Consider the following 15,986-nt stretch of genomic DNA (forward strand, 5'->3'; position numbering starts at 1 on the left):
GTGGTTAGCGCACTCACCTAGGGTGTGTGAGACCCAGGTTCATTATCCCCTCTCTGCTTGACACACAGAGTTAAGTGCTTTCACCTCTGAGCTATGGGATATTCTGATGTGGGGCTCCCTCAGTCTGTCCTATTGAAGCCCTTCTTCTGTGGATAAACACTTAAATAGTCTTAGGCCAAAAAGAGAGAGTGTGTGTAGGAATGACTGTAGCCTGGTGATTATAGCACCCACCTGGGAAGTAGGATACCAAGGAGATAGCCCCCCTGCTCTAATAACTCTTTCATTAGTTATCCATAGTGGAACAGCTTCAACAGGACAGATTGAGGGAGCCCCACATCAGAATAACCTGTTGAGCAGTGGTTAGAGTACTCCATGGGAGACCCTTGTTCAAATCCTTTACCCCATCCCCCCATGGCAGAGGGGTGGAATTGAACTCAGGTCAGCACTCTGACCGCTAAGCTAAAAGTTATAAGATGGGCACCAGCAATCACTACCACTGGCCATCTTGAGTGAGTGGAGTCACTCATCCTGGAGTGAGACAGGAGCCTAATTCATTCCTATAAGAAACTACTTAGGTGCCTCCAGACTCTAGGAGAGGAGTTCACATCCATGGATAGCAAAGCAAGGATAGCAACCCGGCCATGACCTTGCAGCCTGGATTTAGATGTCTATGTCTGTGAGAGGGGTGAGGCTTAGGACACACCCCTTTTGTCAGCATCTCCCCTTGGCTAGTTTAGGCAGCTCCCTGCCTAATGTGCTGGCTTTTGTGGATCACAGTATCAAACTGCATCATATAGGAGCCATGGGACCTAACTTAGGCCTTGTGGATTGCAGTGTTGTTCCTGTGGTTTTTTTTTTTTTTTTTAGATGCCACAACACTCAACATTGTAACACCTAAGTCGTTTTGTGGATCGGGGCTTAAATTCCCAGCTTTCATCCTGTGAGTAAAGTGTAATTTTTGTTGAACTGAGTGGACTCTTGCAAAATGAAGTGAGTTAAGGCATTGTACATATGTAAGCAGTGTCAGGATGAGCTCCACCCTGACATCTGGTGGTGAGGTGTGGCAAGTTGTGGAAAAGAACTTCAGGGGCCGATCTCATTTGCATAGGCACACCCACCACGCCTAGAATGAGACCATAGCTGCCCAAATGGTCACTTTGGCTGCTGTGGGATCCCCAGTGTCTCTGTTATTGGGGCAGGAAGAATAAATTGTTATTACCCTGATTATGGGAACTGTGCTTGGAACTGTACGTGGCCTTTTGTTATGATGGAGGGATTCACCATCAACTAAGTAGCACTCGCTAGGCAAGGGTCATGGGTTCCAAAACTGTGTGAAGGGAGAGAGGCTGGGGACAAGTATTAATACTTGGTGGCATGGGCCCCCTGGTGAGGACTTTACATGCTAATTGCACTTCCTCCTCTCTCCACTGTGGAATATCAGAGCTAATTTTGATTTCATTAGAAGTCTAGTTATAGGCTGCTGAGCTCACTTTGGGCTGACAGTGCACCAGCACTGGGGCTCCCCTATTATAAGCTGAATTCACCTAAGAGCTGAAATCACTGAGTGTTGTGTTAAGTAGTGGGGGAGCCTGAAGATATATTGTGGAGCAGTTTGCGGGACGGCTGGTGAAGCAGTTCGATGCGGCGCCGTGTGTGGATGGCAGGAGCTGCTTGTGGGCCGTGGAGCTGAGTGAAGGAGTTCGTGGGGCAGCTGGCGGAGCGGAGCGCAGCTGAGCGAAGGAGTTCGTGGGGCGGCTGGCGGAGCGGAGCGCAGCTGAGCGAAGGAGTTCGTGGGGCGGCTGGCGGAGCGGAGCGCAGCTGAGCGAAGGAGTTCGTGGGGCGGCTGGCGGAGCGGAGCGCCGCTATGGAGCTATGGGGCGGTCAGCTTCAGATCACATAAGGTGCCTCTTACCCCTGTCCCATTTCCACCCAGGTTGGGAGGTAAAGCTCCGCAGATAAACTTTCGAAGTCTGGGGCTGCCCTGACCAGGGACAGAGACTTTTGGGGCATTGGACTTTTGGGACTTTGGGTGATTTGGGGTTGCTGGACTCAAGAACCAAAGGGAAAAGGGCATGCCCCCAATTTGCCTGGGGTGGGTTTTTTGCTCATGGGTTGTGTTATGAATCCTGTTGGTGGTGTTTCCCCAACATAATGCCACATTGTTTCTCTCTGTTATTAAAAGACTTTTGCTACACTCAGACTATGTGCTTGCGAGAGGGGAAGTATTGCCTCTTGGAGGCGCCCAGCGGGGGTGGTATATATTGGTCCCAGGTCACTGGGTGGGGGCTCGAGCCGGTTTGCATTGTGTTATTGGAATGGAACCCCTAGATATTGAACCCGGCCCTTGTTGCTGCCAACTCTGACGGGCAGAAGGGTTACACATAGTAATCAATAATCAGTGAAATACAACATTTCCTGAGCAAGAAAAGTAGATAAGGACTAATTTATTTAAGGGTTTCGTATGCACAGGAGAAATGAGTTGATCTGAAATTACCAAATTATCAAAGCAATGTATATTTATATGACTAAATGACAACATGGATGTTTTCCCAGGAAAAGGAACTTTGACCGCTTCTAGCTGTTACCTATATGAACAAGAAAGAATTGGCTGCTAGTTATTCTATGTACACTGCGATCAGCCCTGGTCTTTGAAGAGAAAGGTGTGTATCATTCTGTGATGTATCAGGAAAAGCAGGCAGATATGGATTCTTAGCTAGATATTAAGGTGGAAAGTCTTAGATGCTATTTCCACTAGGCTTTTCAATACTTAAATATGAGGTAATTGTGTCTGTCTAGATGAGGCACACGGTTGGAGATGTGGGGTGTCATTTTCCACTTGCACAATCTTGCTTGATTTGGTTCTTCACCATGGACTCATCTCATGTAGTGGGTGCATAGCTCTCCTGCTCTGAGTTTGGTCCTGGACCTGCAGGAACTGGTGGATACTCTCAGATGTCTAAATCACTCCCTTAATCTACAGAGTTGCCTTTCTTTGAGCTAAGGCAGGGATCGGCAACGTTTGGCCTGCGGCCCATGAGGGTAAGCCTCCTGGCGGGCCAGGCCAGTTTGTTTACCTGCTGCATCCGCAGGTTCGGCCGATCACAGCTCCCACTGGCCGTGGTTCACTGCTCCAGGCCACTGGGAGCTGCAGGAAGCAGCAGTCAGCAGATCCCTCGGTCCACACTGCTTCCCGCAGTCCCCATTGGCCTGGAGCGGCGAACTGTGGCCAGTGGGAACTGAGATTGGCTGAACCTGTGGATGCAGCAGGTAAACTGTAACGATGCTGGTTCTGGCAGGACCCAACTGAGAGTGCCAATTCAGGACAAATTGCTTCAAGCAGGGCAGTTACAGCCCAAGGCTGGGGTTTTTCCACCTCTAAGGCAAACCAAACCAGCCAAACAGAGCAGACTTTGGTCTCACCCCACTGGCTAACCACAGGTCACACAAGCAATTCCCTTAGATACTTCAGATTCCCAGTATCTCCACCAGTGCCACTCGTTATGGGGATGAATGGTTATGAAAACCAATACCCCAGTAAAGGAAAAAAGCTTCTCCCGATCCCAAAGGACCGAGCCCCAGACCCAGGTCAATATACAAATCAGATCTTACTCACAAATCACGCTGTTGTCAATCCTTTAGAATCTAAAATCTAAAGGTTTATTCATAAAAGGAAAAAGAAACATGAGTGCTAGAATTCATTAAATGGAATCAATTACATACAGTAATGGCAAAGTTCTTGGTTCAGGCTTGTAGCAGTGATGGAATAAACTGCAGGTTCAAATCAAGTCTCTGGAGTACATCCACAGCTGGGATGGGTCTTTCAGTCCTTGGTTCAAAGCTTCAGTGTAGCAAAGTTCCTCCAGAGGTATGAAGCAGGACTGAAGACAAGATGGAGATGAGGCATCAGCCTTTTATAGTCTTTTCCAGGTATAAAAACACCTCTTTGTTCTTAATATGGAAAGTTACAGCAAAATGGAGTTTGGAGTCACATGGGCAAGTCCCTGCATACTTTACTGAGTCACAAGGCATATCTGCCGTCTTGCAATGGGTCAATTATGTAGCTGATGGTCCTTAATGGGCCATCAAGCAGGCTAGGCAGAGCTGACACCAACTTGTCTGGGGTGTCACCCAGAAGCATAGCACAAGTTTGAAATACAGACAGTATAGAGCCAATACTTATATCTTTAAATACAAAAATTATAAATGCACCTTATTTGACCCCCTTTATACAAGATTTGGTGCCATTACAGGGACTTGGTTGCAACAATGTTCTATACTGTCCCAGTTCAAGTCAATAACGTCACACGGCGGTCATCATATCCCTTGGTCCGCGCTGCTTCCCGCAGCCCCCATTGGCCTGGAGCGGCAAACCGCAGCTAGTGGGAACTGAGATCGGCTGAACCTGCGGACACAGCAGGTAAACAAACCGGCCCAGCCCGCCAGACTGGATCAGACCTATGGTCCAGCTAGTCCAATAATAATTTTTATTTATATTACCATAGTACCCAAGAGCCCTAGTCAGAAGAAGGTAGTCAGACATTGACTGAATGAAGCATAAGGTGTAATATTGCTTCCAAAATTTGGTAGCATAATTATAACTCTGGATTTCTTTTTGATGTAAAAGAAGTTTTCTTTCTTTCAAAAAAAACTTTTCATTTTAGAGGGGAAAAAAACCAGTTTTATACATCAGATGAACTATAGAAAAGAAAACAATAATACTTACAGGTACATTATTTATAGATTCATAGATTTTTCGGGCCAGAAGGGACCATTAGATTATTTAGTCTTCTCTATTTAGTTTTATCACACAGGCCAGAGACTTTCACCCAGTTACCCTCCTATATTGAGCCCAATTGTTTGTTTGACTAAAGCATATCTTCCAGAAAGGCATCCAGTCTTGATCTGAAGACATCAGAAGATGGAGAATTCACCACTTCCCTGGGTAGTTTGTTCTAATAGTTAATCACCCTGCTAAAAATTTATTCCTTATTTCTGATTTGAATTTGTCTGGCTTTGACAGTTGGAATACTGTATTAAAAAATGATAGCAACACTGAGGGTTCTCTTGACTCTTCCTGACATCAGAAGGCTTTCTGTAAGCTCCATCCAAGAGAAGAATCTATCCTGTTCTTATGTCACTGGCAAACGAGTCATTCTAGCTGTATGACACCAAAACTCAGCATTAAAATCCACCTGGTTAACTTTTTTTATTGATCTTGATTTCTTTTCTTACCGATTAGTAGTTATCACTGCTATTACTGACATTCAAAATATGATTTGCATTATAGTAGCACATAGAAGCTTCACCCAACATCAGGGCCCCAGTGTGCAAGGCACTGTGCAAACACATAATAAGAGACAGTCTCTGCCCTAAAGAGCTAAGTAGGGAAGATAATGGGTGGGAGAAGGGAAGTATCATTATTCTAATTTTACCATAGAGAATGGAGGCGCATAGGGATTAAGCGACTTGCATAAAACCACACCGAAAATGTGTGGGAGACCTGGGAAGTGAATCCAGATCTGCTGAGTCCCATTCCAGTGTCTTAACCACAGGACCATCTTTCCTCTTAAAATGTCACTTTGTTATTTAAACTTTCTTCGACGATGCTACCTTCGGAACTGATACTTCTTCAAGATTTCAGCTAATATCTATCGGGTTTTGGTAGCACATGTGGATGGCATTTAAAGAGTTAGGGAAAAATTTAGAGGGTGACATAAATGAAGATGTAAATTACATGTCAATAAGTGGATATAGGTAGGAGTAACATATATATTAAGGATACACAAAGGGTGATGCTGCAGGAAAGGCAACTTGCAGGACCCTGTGAAAACCCTCCCTCCTCCTTAGATTGCTTTTCCTGCTTCACCACTCACCTTCCTGGCACAATGTGTAATTAGACCAGTTTACCTGTGCTTACACAACAGTGAGCTGGAGTAACTAACACTCCCATTTATGTCCCCACCTCTTAGTAAAGCTGTTTATTATTATTATTATTTATACACCATCACAGGGATATATACTATACAAATACAACTGACCGGTCCCTGCCCACAGGAGTGCACAATCCAAACCATGCTCAAACTTGTTTATTTGGGAAGCAGGTCATCACCAAAGAACCATTACCTTCTACAGCCTGTCACTAGAGGTCTGTCAACAGGATAGGCAGGTAAAAACCTTGATTTACTTTAACAAATCATTTATTCATAATTTCAAGGCTACAAGTGTGTTCTTGTTATTGATTTAAAGGGACACTTTTAGCTTAAATAACATTTCTAAAAAAGTCTTTACCTATATTACTAATAATAACTTAGATTATTAAAAATGATTGGGTGTTTTATATCTACTATGAGTTTTTTGTTCACTTTGACATTTATCTCCAGAAAATAAAAACAGAGAAGTCCCTTTCATTTGCTGGACTAATACACTTACAAAATGCTGCAAAATTTCAGTTGCAAAGACTGAAGGGATTTTTTTTAAAACAATCTTTCCATTACAATTGGAAACAAACCCGATCTTGTTAAATTAGACCTGACAGTCACCTTTATGATCTTAAATGTATGTTTATATTTATTTTCAAAAGATCTTTCAGTTCACCCTTTAAAGAGTATCATCCACAAGGTCAGCAAGAATGGATGGCTGTCACATCTTAAAACAATTTTCACTGCTTATGGCTGTGAGAAGCTGTGTCCAATAGTATGGATGGATAAGAGGAGCTAATATTTTTTGGTTTTTTTTTAAACTGTCTGAGTTTGATGCTTTTGAAAGTAGAAGATGGGTCACGGATGAGGGCTACCTAGAACCACAGTCTAGGCTGCTCTTGTCCTGTTGAAGCCAATGGACTGATTGTGGATAGATGCTGCATAATCAACTGATCCTCTCTGTGCAGCTCTATGAAAGCTATCCTGACCTGTGATCTCTCTGATATTCAAATGCCCGATTTCACTTGAAGAGAGCCTGAAATATATGCCAAATTTTGTGGTGAGCAAATGCTCTGTATCAGTGGTGGGCAACCTGCAGCCCATCAGAGTAATCTGCTGGCAGGTCGTGAGGCAGTGTTTACATTGACCGTCCGCAGGCATGGTCGCCCGCAGCTCCTAGTGGCTGCGGTTCGCCGTTCCTGGCCAATTATGGGAGCTGCGGGTAGCAGTGGCCAGCATGTTCCTGTGGCCCGTGCCACTTCCTGCAGCTACCATTGGCTGGGAATGGTGAACTGGAGCCACTGGGAGCTGCGGGGGGCCGTGCCTGCGGACGGTCAGTATAAACACTGTCTCGCAGCTCATGAGTGGATTACCCTGATGGGCCACAGTTGCCCACCACTGCTCTATATGGACAAGGATGAATAAGATCACCAAATTCCTTCTCCCTTGACACAAAAGCATATATGGTACCATTATTAGCTGCACTGTGGAGCTTTGAATCTGACCAGCAGCGTCTGCAGCAATTTTCATCCTTGTCATTATGCTGCTGTCCACCAAAGGGAGCTGATTTCCAATTTCACACCATCCAAATTTGCACTGGAGAGTCTCCATGTAGGCTGGGATCTGTCCAAAAGTGAATAGTATCATAAAAATGTCACATTAAGGTATTAGTATAGCATCAGAAAAAGGCAGATGAGGAGAAAAATGAAAAGCATTCAACTAATATTATCCACATTAATTTAATTAATCTTAGCTAGCTGGAATAGGAGACCCGCTTTGGCATCTGCTCACATGGAAACTGATCATGTGGGAGTTTTCTGTCTAGTAGCTACCTCCATTTTTTCACATCTGTCAGCCAAATCAGAAATCTAAATGCAAAATATAGCTCTTGGGAGCATTATATGGATGTAGGATACTCCCTAGAGAAATTTGGACCACTAAGTAACTAATGGATTACAATGAGACATGAATTGAACATTTTCATCTGTGACAGCTATAATCTTCATGTGTGTTATTTAAAGGGAAGCTGTATCCATTTCCCTCAGACTAACCTTCTGAATTTTTTTTAAGAAATGCAACAATAAGGAAGAGCTAAATGAGAAATAGATTTAATATTTAACTGGGCTCCATCGTTTCTGGTGAGGATGGTGTGTTAAGGACTAGATTGGAAACTGGTTAAAAATGACAAAACTCTCACTTTATGTGTGAGGCTTTCCTAGTTCTGCTTGCAGGCTAGAAGGCTCTGAGAGAAGCCACCTGGGTTATCTGAGTCAGTCAGCAGACAGGCAGCATGGGATGAGTCAGGTTGAAGCAAGGTGGGTGAATGGTATCGCTCTGATTTAGGGAGCAGCCTGTTTTGCTTTTCTCTGTCTCTCTGTTTTGGGGTTCTTGTGCATTATTCTGAATTCTAAGAAATAAAGTAGTGTTATGTTGCAACCTTCCAGCAATGGAACAGTCTGGGAAATCCCTCCTTCCCCCAACGGAACAGGAAAAACTCAGCAAGGAGGACCTTGTGGAACTTTCCTTCTTCCTGATTCTCTTCTGTGGATTTTCTGTGGGAGGAGTGGTCTGGAATTAATCATTAACAGGTGCCAAAGTATTGAGCCAACTACCCCCTGCATGATAGTATGGGCCTGTCAGGAATGTGGGCCTGCAGCTGGGCCTGGGATCAGCCAGTTAACTGCAGCAGAAACCCCCTAGTTGGCCAGGTTGTCTGAATGGTATTGCCAGGACTGCTGTTAAGCCCAGCAATAACACTTGCCCAGCTCTTTTTAATGCTTATGCCCGCAGCTGTGATCGCTCCTATGCCTGCTTTGTTCCCAGCCCTGTTCTTGCCCTGCTCCTGACCCTGACTCTGACCCTTGGCTTGGACTCCTGGTTCCTGATTCCAAAGCTCCAATCACTAGACCTGGCTGCCACTGTCCGACCATTAGACCTCACCATCCACCTCCCAGTCCATGACAGGGTCTCCGGGCTGCCAGGGATGCTCTCTTTTGGGTTTGTCATAGAACTAAGGGCCTCACCACTCATGGTCATTAAAAGAATCCAGGGATTTTTTTTTTCAAGAGCAACTGTGTTAATCCTGATGTTCCATTTTAAGAGCAACTTTGGTATGATATAATTACATTCTGCCTTTGGGACTGATGAGTAAACTCCAGTATTTGTCAAGTAAAATAAAGATTTCAGGCAATTCAAGTTTATGTGCGTTCGTAAACCATGGCAGACAACTGTACAAGGTTTGGGTGGGTATTTTTCTTTTTGGTAATTTATCTTCTATTTTGCAGTATTTGCTTCTATAATTAGTCCAACAAACAATTTAAGTTTTGTGCATCAGATGGTGAACTAAGTGAAGCTGTCGCAATATGCATAATGTTGTGCTGGAAGATGTTAATGGCTGCCATCAAATGTATCTTTGATCAATCTGCAATCACAGACTTCATTAAAGCTGATAGGTAGGGCCCTACCAATTTCATGGCTGAGAAAAATGCATCACGGGACTGTGAAATAAACTCTTCCCTGTGAAATCTAATCTCCCCCTGCTGCTAGGAGTGCCCCAGCCAGGGGGCTCCTAGCTCTGGCTGGGCTGGAGAGTGACAGGACTTTTCCATCCCCTGCACAGCTGCTGTTGGGGGGAGCTCAGACCCACCTCCACCTCTGGGAACCAATGTTCCTTCTAATATTTTACATCCATGTGCAGAATGAAATTTGTTATGTGCACCAATATGGAGGTGGAGTGTGAAATTGACCATAATGGACCATGAATTTGATAGGGCCCTATTGATAGGTATGCTAGCTACCCTTCATTCAGGGTAAATGGCAGAAGCAATTAAGCTCCAGTAGAGAGTAAGATATCAGAAACAATAGAAGCCACTGCCCAAGGTACTAGATTGCATGCATGGCCAATCAGCAGCTAAGTCATATGGGCTGAGGGGTTTCCCTGGGGACTGATTGCAAATGCTGGTGCTGAGGCTTTGTGTGTCAGAGACGAAAAAGCAGGACAAAGCTAGCAGAAAGCCAGAAAAACAGTTGTGAACATGGCCCTAGGTGGGAGCAGAGATAGAGCTCCTTGGGGCACAGAACTAGGTTAGAGAGGCAAGCTTAGAAATTGTGAGCAAGGAAACTGTCTGCGTTGTTTGTTCCTCCTGTGTTCGGGGAAACAGGACTTTGTGTACATTCTTTGTAAATAAACAGGCTCCAAAGAAATGCCAGCCTAATTATAATCAATTTCTCCTCTTAATGTAAACAACCTGGCAAGGGCCTGAATATTGACCAACCTTGCTCTGCTTCCTCTTTCTGTTTAAATAGGCCACTAGGGTGGAACAGGTAATTTCACCCAGGCTGTTCTGTTTGTGAGATCCAGGCTTGCGCTTAAAGGGGTAGTACACTCCTTCACATACCTCCCCATCTTGAGTGGACCTGTTTGGGCACTCACCGGATGTCCCAATGTCTTCATCCATTCGCCAGAAATCTGAGTTTTGATGGTCCTTACTTGGCTGGTGTTCGATGCTGAACCAAAAGCACCATAATGCTATGCACTACTGGGTGACACAGGCATTTGAGTCCTTCATTGTATGAAGCCACCATAGAGCCCCATGAGCAGTGACCAGGACAAATGGAATAGCAAACAGGTAATACTTTAGCACCCTTACAGCCCTGTGTATTTCAAGGATGTAGTACTGCATCTCTCTGTCCAGGAGCTTTTGAATCCTATAGAGCAGGGATCAGCAGCCTTTGGCATGCAGCCCATCAGGGAAAGCCGCTGGCAGGCCGGGACAGTTTCTTTACTTGCAGCATCCACAGGTTCGGCAGCTCGCAGCTCCCACTGGCTGTGGTTCACCGCTCCAGGCCAATGGGGGCTGTGGGAAGCCGCAGCCAGCACATCCCTCAGCCCACGTCTGTTCCCACAGCCCCCATTGGCCTGGAACAGCAAACTGCGGCCAGTGGAGCTGTGATTGGCCAAACCTGTGGATGCTGCGGGTAAACAAACTGTCCCGGCCCGCCAGTGGCTTTCCCTGACGGGCCGGGTGCCAAAGGTTGCTGATCCCTGCTCTATAGAGAATGGGGCATTCCTGCCCTTGGAACTCCTGAGAAAGGATGGCCGCCACAGTGAGTGTGAAGCATCAGTCTGTACAATAAACTCACACGTGAAATCCGGATTGTGCAAAATAAGCACTCTATGGAGAATTCACTTAATCTCCTGGAAGGCCTGGTGAGACTGGCAGGTGAACTGCCAAGGGACTGACTTCTTGGCAAGGTCTGCGTGACGCCAGTGAAACAAAATCTGGCACAAATCACCTGTAATAACCAGCTAGATTCAAAAAGGACCACACCTGTTTTTTGTTTCTTGGGGTGGGAGTACTGGTCAATGCCTCTACCTTATCAATGCGGGGGCTGTACCCACCCATTCCCCACTAGATACCCTCAATCCTTTGTTTCTTGCTTGCCTACCTGGCACTTTCTAGGGCTCACTGTGAGATTGCCCTCTCATAAGGACTGCTGGTCCATGACCAGATTCCAGTGGTGAGTAAACCAGTCTTGGCTGTAGACCATCACATGACCTTGTTGTACCAATAAAATAAAAACCAGCAGGATCTTATTAAAGGGAAAAAGGCAAAATACCACATTTATTGTGAATACAGAAAGAATCATAGTAAGCAGTTAGTTATAGCTATAACATTCCATTCAATCTCATATTTATTCTCACATTCATTCATACAAACACACACATACACACCCACACACACAGGTTCTGCAAGGTTGTTATCATAGTTACCAGCCTTAGAGTTGCTCATGCCAAGCCACTGGCCAGGTGGCCTGGACATGAGGAGGGAGCAGGGCCTTGTCAGATGCTCATCTGATGCTCCTGGAAGTTGGTTTGCAGAATCAGACCCCAAAGTTCTCACTTTTTAGAGTCTATTTTTATAGGAATTTCTTCCTATGCCAGTCTATGGGAATTGCTTCATCATGCTGTTGCTGAATCAATCAGCAGATAGCACATTCCTGACAGCTCCAAGATGTTATCTTGTTCTTTGGTTCTCCCATTCTTGAGGCTGTTGGGTGGATTCCAGTCTGCCCTCCGGGGGGGTCCTCTGGTTATTTCCACTTGACGCCTTCTTCAGCCGATGGACACTGGATTCTTAGGCTGGCACCTCCCTGATCATTCAGTTATTATCCACACCAAGCATCCATCCACATCCATCCTCTATCTCTATTTTAATCACAATTGTTAATACAACAAAAGGGCGGGGAGTCTCTGGGTGCTGTTTCTGTTGTTAGAGTATTGCTTTGAGTCTCTCTCTCTGTGAATTGCTTTGAGAACAGACTCTGTCTTAGAATGTACTAACGCAATTAGCAGCTTGCAAGTTTCACACATAGAGGGAGAGAAACAGTACCAAAAACCAAGAGACCTCTTAATTAGTAATACCCTGGAATTGAAACTCTGGGGAATCAAACTCATTTGTGATTTTTAATACAGAACTTCTTTAATATGATCCAACATAATCCCCCTTTTGACACTAAGATTTATAATCGTCAGTGTCACTTTCTATGTAGCCTATTCAAGAGAAAGTACTGTGAGGCAATTTGAGTTTGTGATTCCAATTCATGCCACATACATGATCCTAGTGATGTATCTTTACTACAAGGTTCTGGGGCAACAGGCAAGGTTAGGCACGCCCACTTTTGAGGAGTCCATTCGGTACAACCTCTAGTGTCCAATAGCTTCCCTCCCTCCCCAGCCCACTGGCTCAAGGTCCAGGGTAGCCAAAAGGATCCCATGTGTAATATGGGGAGTGGGTTAACCTTCAATACCTTTGCCTCCAGGGACTGTTGGTGTGCAATTTTGACAACAATTTCTCCCATTAACAAGTCTGGTTTACAATAGTGGAAACATATTGCATCCATTCATATTGATAGGTGTCAAACAATGATCTCTTTCTTTTTTAACAAATGCATCAAACCCTTAATATTTCCCAATATGACCCAGAACATTTTGTGTTCCAAAGTAGCTAGTGCAAGTATCTGCATTTCAGTGCATCCCATAGCTATGGCTGTGTAGTTTCCTATTTCTAATATATATATTTTTTTCTTATGGATAAGCCATGTGGTAGTATTAAGCCATTACTAAAGATTCCATTGGCCTTTTAGGTTACCCAGACCAATTTGGACCAAGTCTACATTGGCATGTACTTGTTTTTGTATCAGGCTGTCCTGTAGCTGGGACAGAAAGCTTAATTTATTTTTAAGTTCCTGCAGGTCTTCAGTATTTTTTTTTAAACACACAACAGTGCTAGCAACAACACAAAACACAAGACAAAACATAGAACACAGAACACAATTTCTATTGTGACAGTAGATTCATGGTATTGGGTTGCTTTTCAGCTGGCAGCTTTTCCTGATTTTCTGAAAGACAAAAAAACATGTTTCTACCCCTTTTGGGGTGGCAGATTATTGCTTAAAATATTTCTTTTACAAATACCCTTGCTGATTGCAGGCAAAACAGAGAAATTGCCCCCATATTTTCCTGTTTTTGTTCTATAGGCAGGCCAGGTTTCAAAGGCTTTTATCTTTTAAGGGTTATGGGGAAATTCTCCCACTGTTTAGTCATTAAATCCCTGAGTTTTCCTTCTTATACAGCAGACCAAGTTTATAATGTTTTTCCTGCTGTGTTAAGCTTTAAGTTTTATTTACAGGTAATAACTGAGAAGCATCATTACCATATGACCTTAAAGGATTTTTCCAAAAATCATACACACTATACGTTGTTACAGGGATACTTATTATCATTACATTTATTAAAATTATCTTGTTATCCCATGCCTTTTATTTAGACAATTTGTTTGCTGACCAGGTATGTCCTTTATCTGCAGCTCCTTTGTGCTGCTAGTTCTTTCCTTCCTTTATCATTTAGGTAATTTGCATTTTCACAGAAACTTCCTGCTTTTGGATTTAAAGCCATCAGCAGCTCAGAGACTCTATCTTAAAAGGGACACAATCAACTTTCACCAGAGTTTTGATTACTTTTAACTTCTGCTTCCAAAACACACAGCAATCTGAAAAAGAAAACCCAACCTATTGTGGCTCCCTTTGGAGCCCTAATAGCATTTTAATTAAGTAGCATGGTATGTTTGCATTTCTTTTGCCCCTTCTACAATATACCCTGCACATGTTCTGGGGCAAATGCACATTTCTTCCATAGTTTAACTTCTATAACATTATCCAGATCCATTTTTACATAAGGTGTCACTATTTCTTTTTTTGCTTACAGAGTTTTCATGTACCTTTATCAAAGTGACAGTCTGATTACTCAGAGCCATTTTAAGACTCAGTGTTTCTAACATTGCTTCTTTTTGTTTTGTGCACCTCACCCCTGCTGTTGCTTCAGAGAGGCACTGTCTTTTTTAATTTTTTTTTTTACTACAACTCTCATCTGCTATTTTGTTACAAAAAACAAACAAAAAACAAACAAAAAGAATCCAAAATTATTTTTTTTTATATTCTCCTGATTTTGACTGCCCTGCTGCAGCCACAACTTAAAAACATTTTAAATTTTGTAAAGCATTGAGTTACCTTTTAAGGGTTAAATGCCAAATCCCAAAGCCAAACAACACTAATTACCTGTGTCTAGCAAAAAGGTCTGTCAGTTTTGCAACTTTGAATTAAAGAGTCAAATGGATTTTTAGTGGCATTATTTAAAACAAAAACAAAACTAACTGGTCCTTAGAACTTTACATATTTACACACACACAGATACATACACATTTTCTTTTCCTTCAACATCCCTTCCACACTGCTCTGTTTTTTACATCTTACATTCCCTTTATACATTTGACGCAGTTAAGTTCCAATAGAACCCTCTTATGTTCTTTTAGCAAATTTGACTAAATTGTCCAGTCAAATGATTTTAATCAGATAGTTTATTTTTGCCTGGCTAATTTACAGACATTCCTTTGGAAAAGGGCCCATTTTTCTTTCAGAATGGCTGCAAAGAAACCAAGAATGCTCTAACACTTTTCCTTTTTAACATTTTCGGTTAAAAGTTGTTTGGGTGAAATACAAAGTTTAACTGCTTAATTCCCTCCAGCCTCTGCAGAGTTAACTTTTTCACTCTTTTTGTATTCCTGGAGTGCCTCTTTCACTATTTTCAGCTGGCTTTGGGTATTTGTAGCCAGCACCTTCCAATTGTCTGCTCCCTTTTCCATTTGTGCCTTTTCCTCTTTACATGAAGACAAGCGGAGGGAAGAATCCTTACATGCCTCCCACAACAACCAAATTGCTGCTGCATCTCTTTTGGCAGCACTAGAAGGTTTGTATATGAGGATATACTGAGCCAATCTATCCTCTAGGTCCGAAATAGTGCAGACATCAGCTAGGGCTTGTTTAGTCCAAAGACTGTGCCCAAATTTTTGAAGGATTTGTTTAAAAGGTGTAATTTCTTTAACAAAAGGTGAGGTTGGAGTTCCTTCTGACTCCATTCCTCCCTCTAGTACTGGCTTACCCTGTTTTCTTTTAAACATCTTAACATGGATATTTCAATCTCTTTGTCACTGCTGGTATTACTTAGCAAGTGACACAGCCTAGATTCTGAAATCATAGCTTAATCTATGCGTTTTTCCCTTGCTACCTTCCCGGAGGCCAGCAGGTCCCCTGCTACCTTCCCAGAGGCCAGCAGGTCCAGTTAACCTATTTCTCCCTGCTACCTTCTCGGAGGCCAGCAGGTCCAGTTAACCTGTTCTTCCCTGCTACCTTCCCGGAGGCCAGCAGGTCCAGTTTAATCTGTTTTCCCTGCTACCTTCTCGGAGGCCAGCAGGTCCCCTGCTACCTTCTCGGAGGCCAGCAGGTCTGGTTTAATCTGTTTTCCCTGCTACCTTCTCGGAGGCCAGCAGGTCCCCTGCTACCTTCTCAGAGGCCAGCAGGTCTGGTTTAATCTGTTTTTCCTGCTACCTTCTCGGAGGCCAGCAGGTCCGGTTAACCTGTTTTTCCCTGCTACCTTCCCGGAGGCCAGCAGGTCCAGTTTAATCTGTTTTCCCTGCTACCTTCTCGGAGGCCAGCAGGTCCCCTGCTACCTTC

This window comes from Lepidochelys olivacea (genome assembly GCF_965140295.1).
Source record: "Lepidochelys olivacea isolate rLepOli2 genome assembly, chromosome: 1".
Lineage (NCBI taxonomy): Eukaryota > Metazoa > Chordata > Testudines > Cheloniidae > Lepidochelys > Lepidochelys olivacea.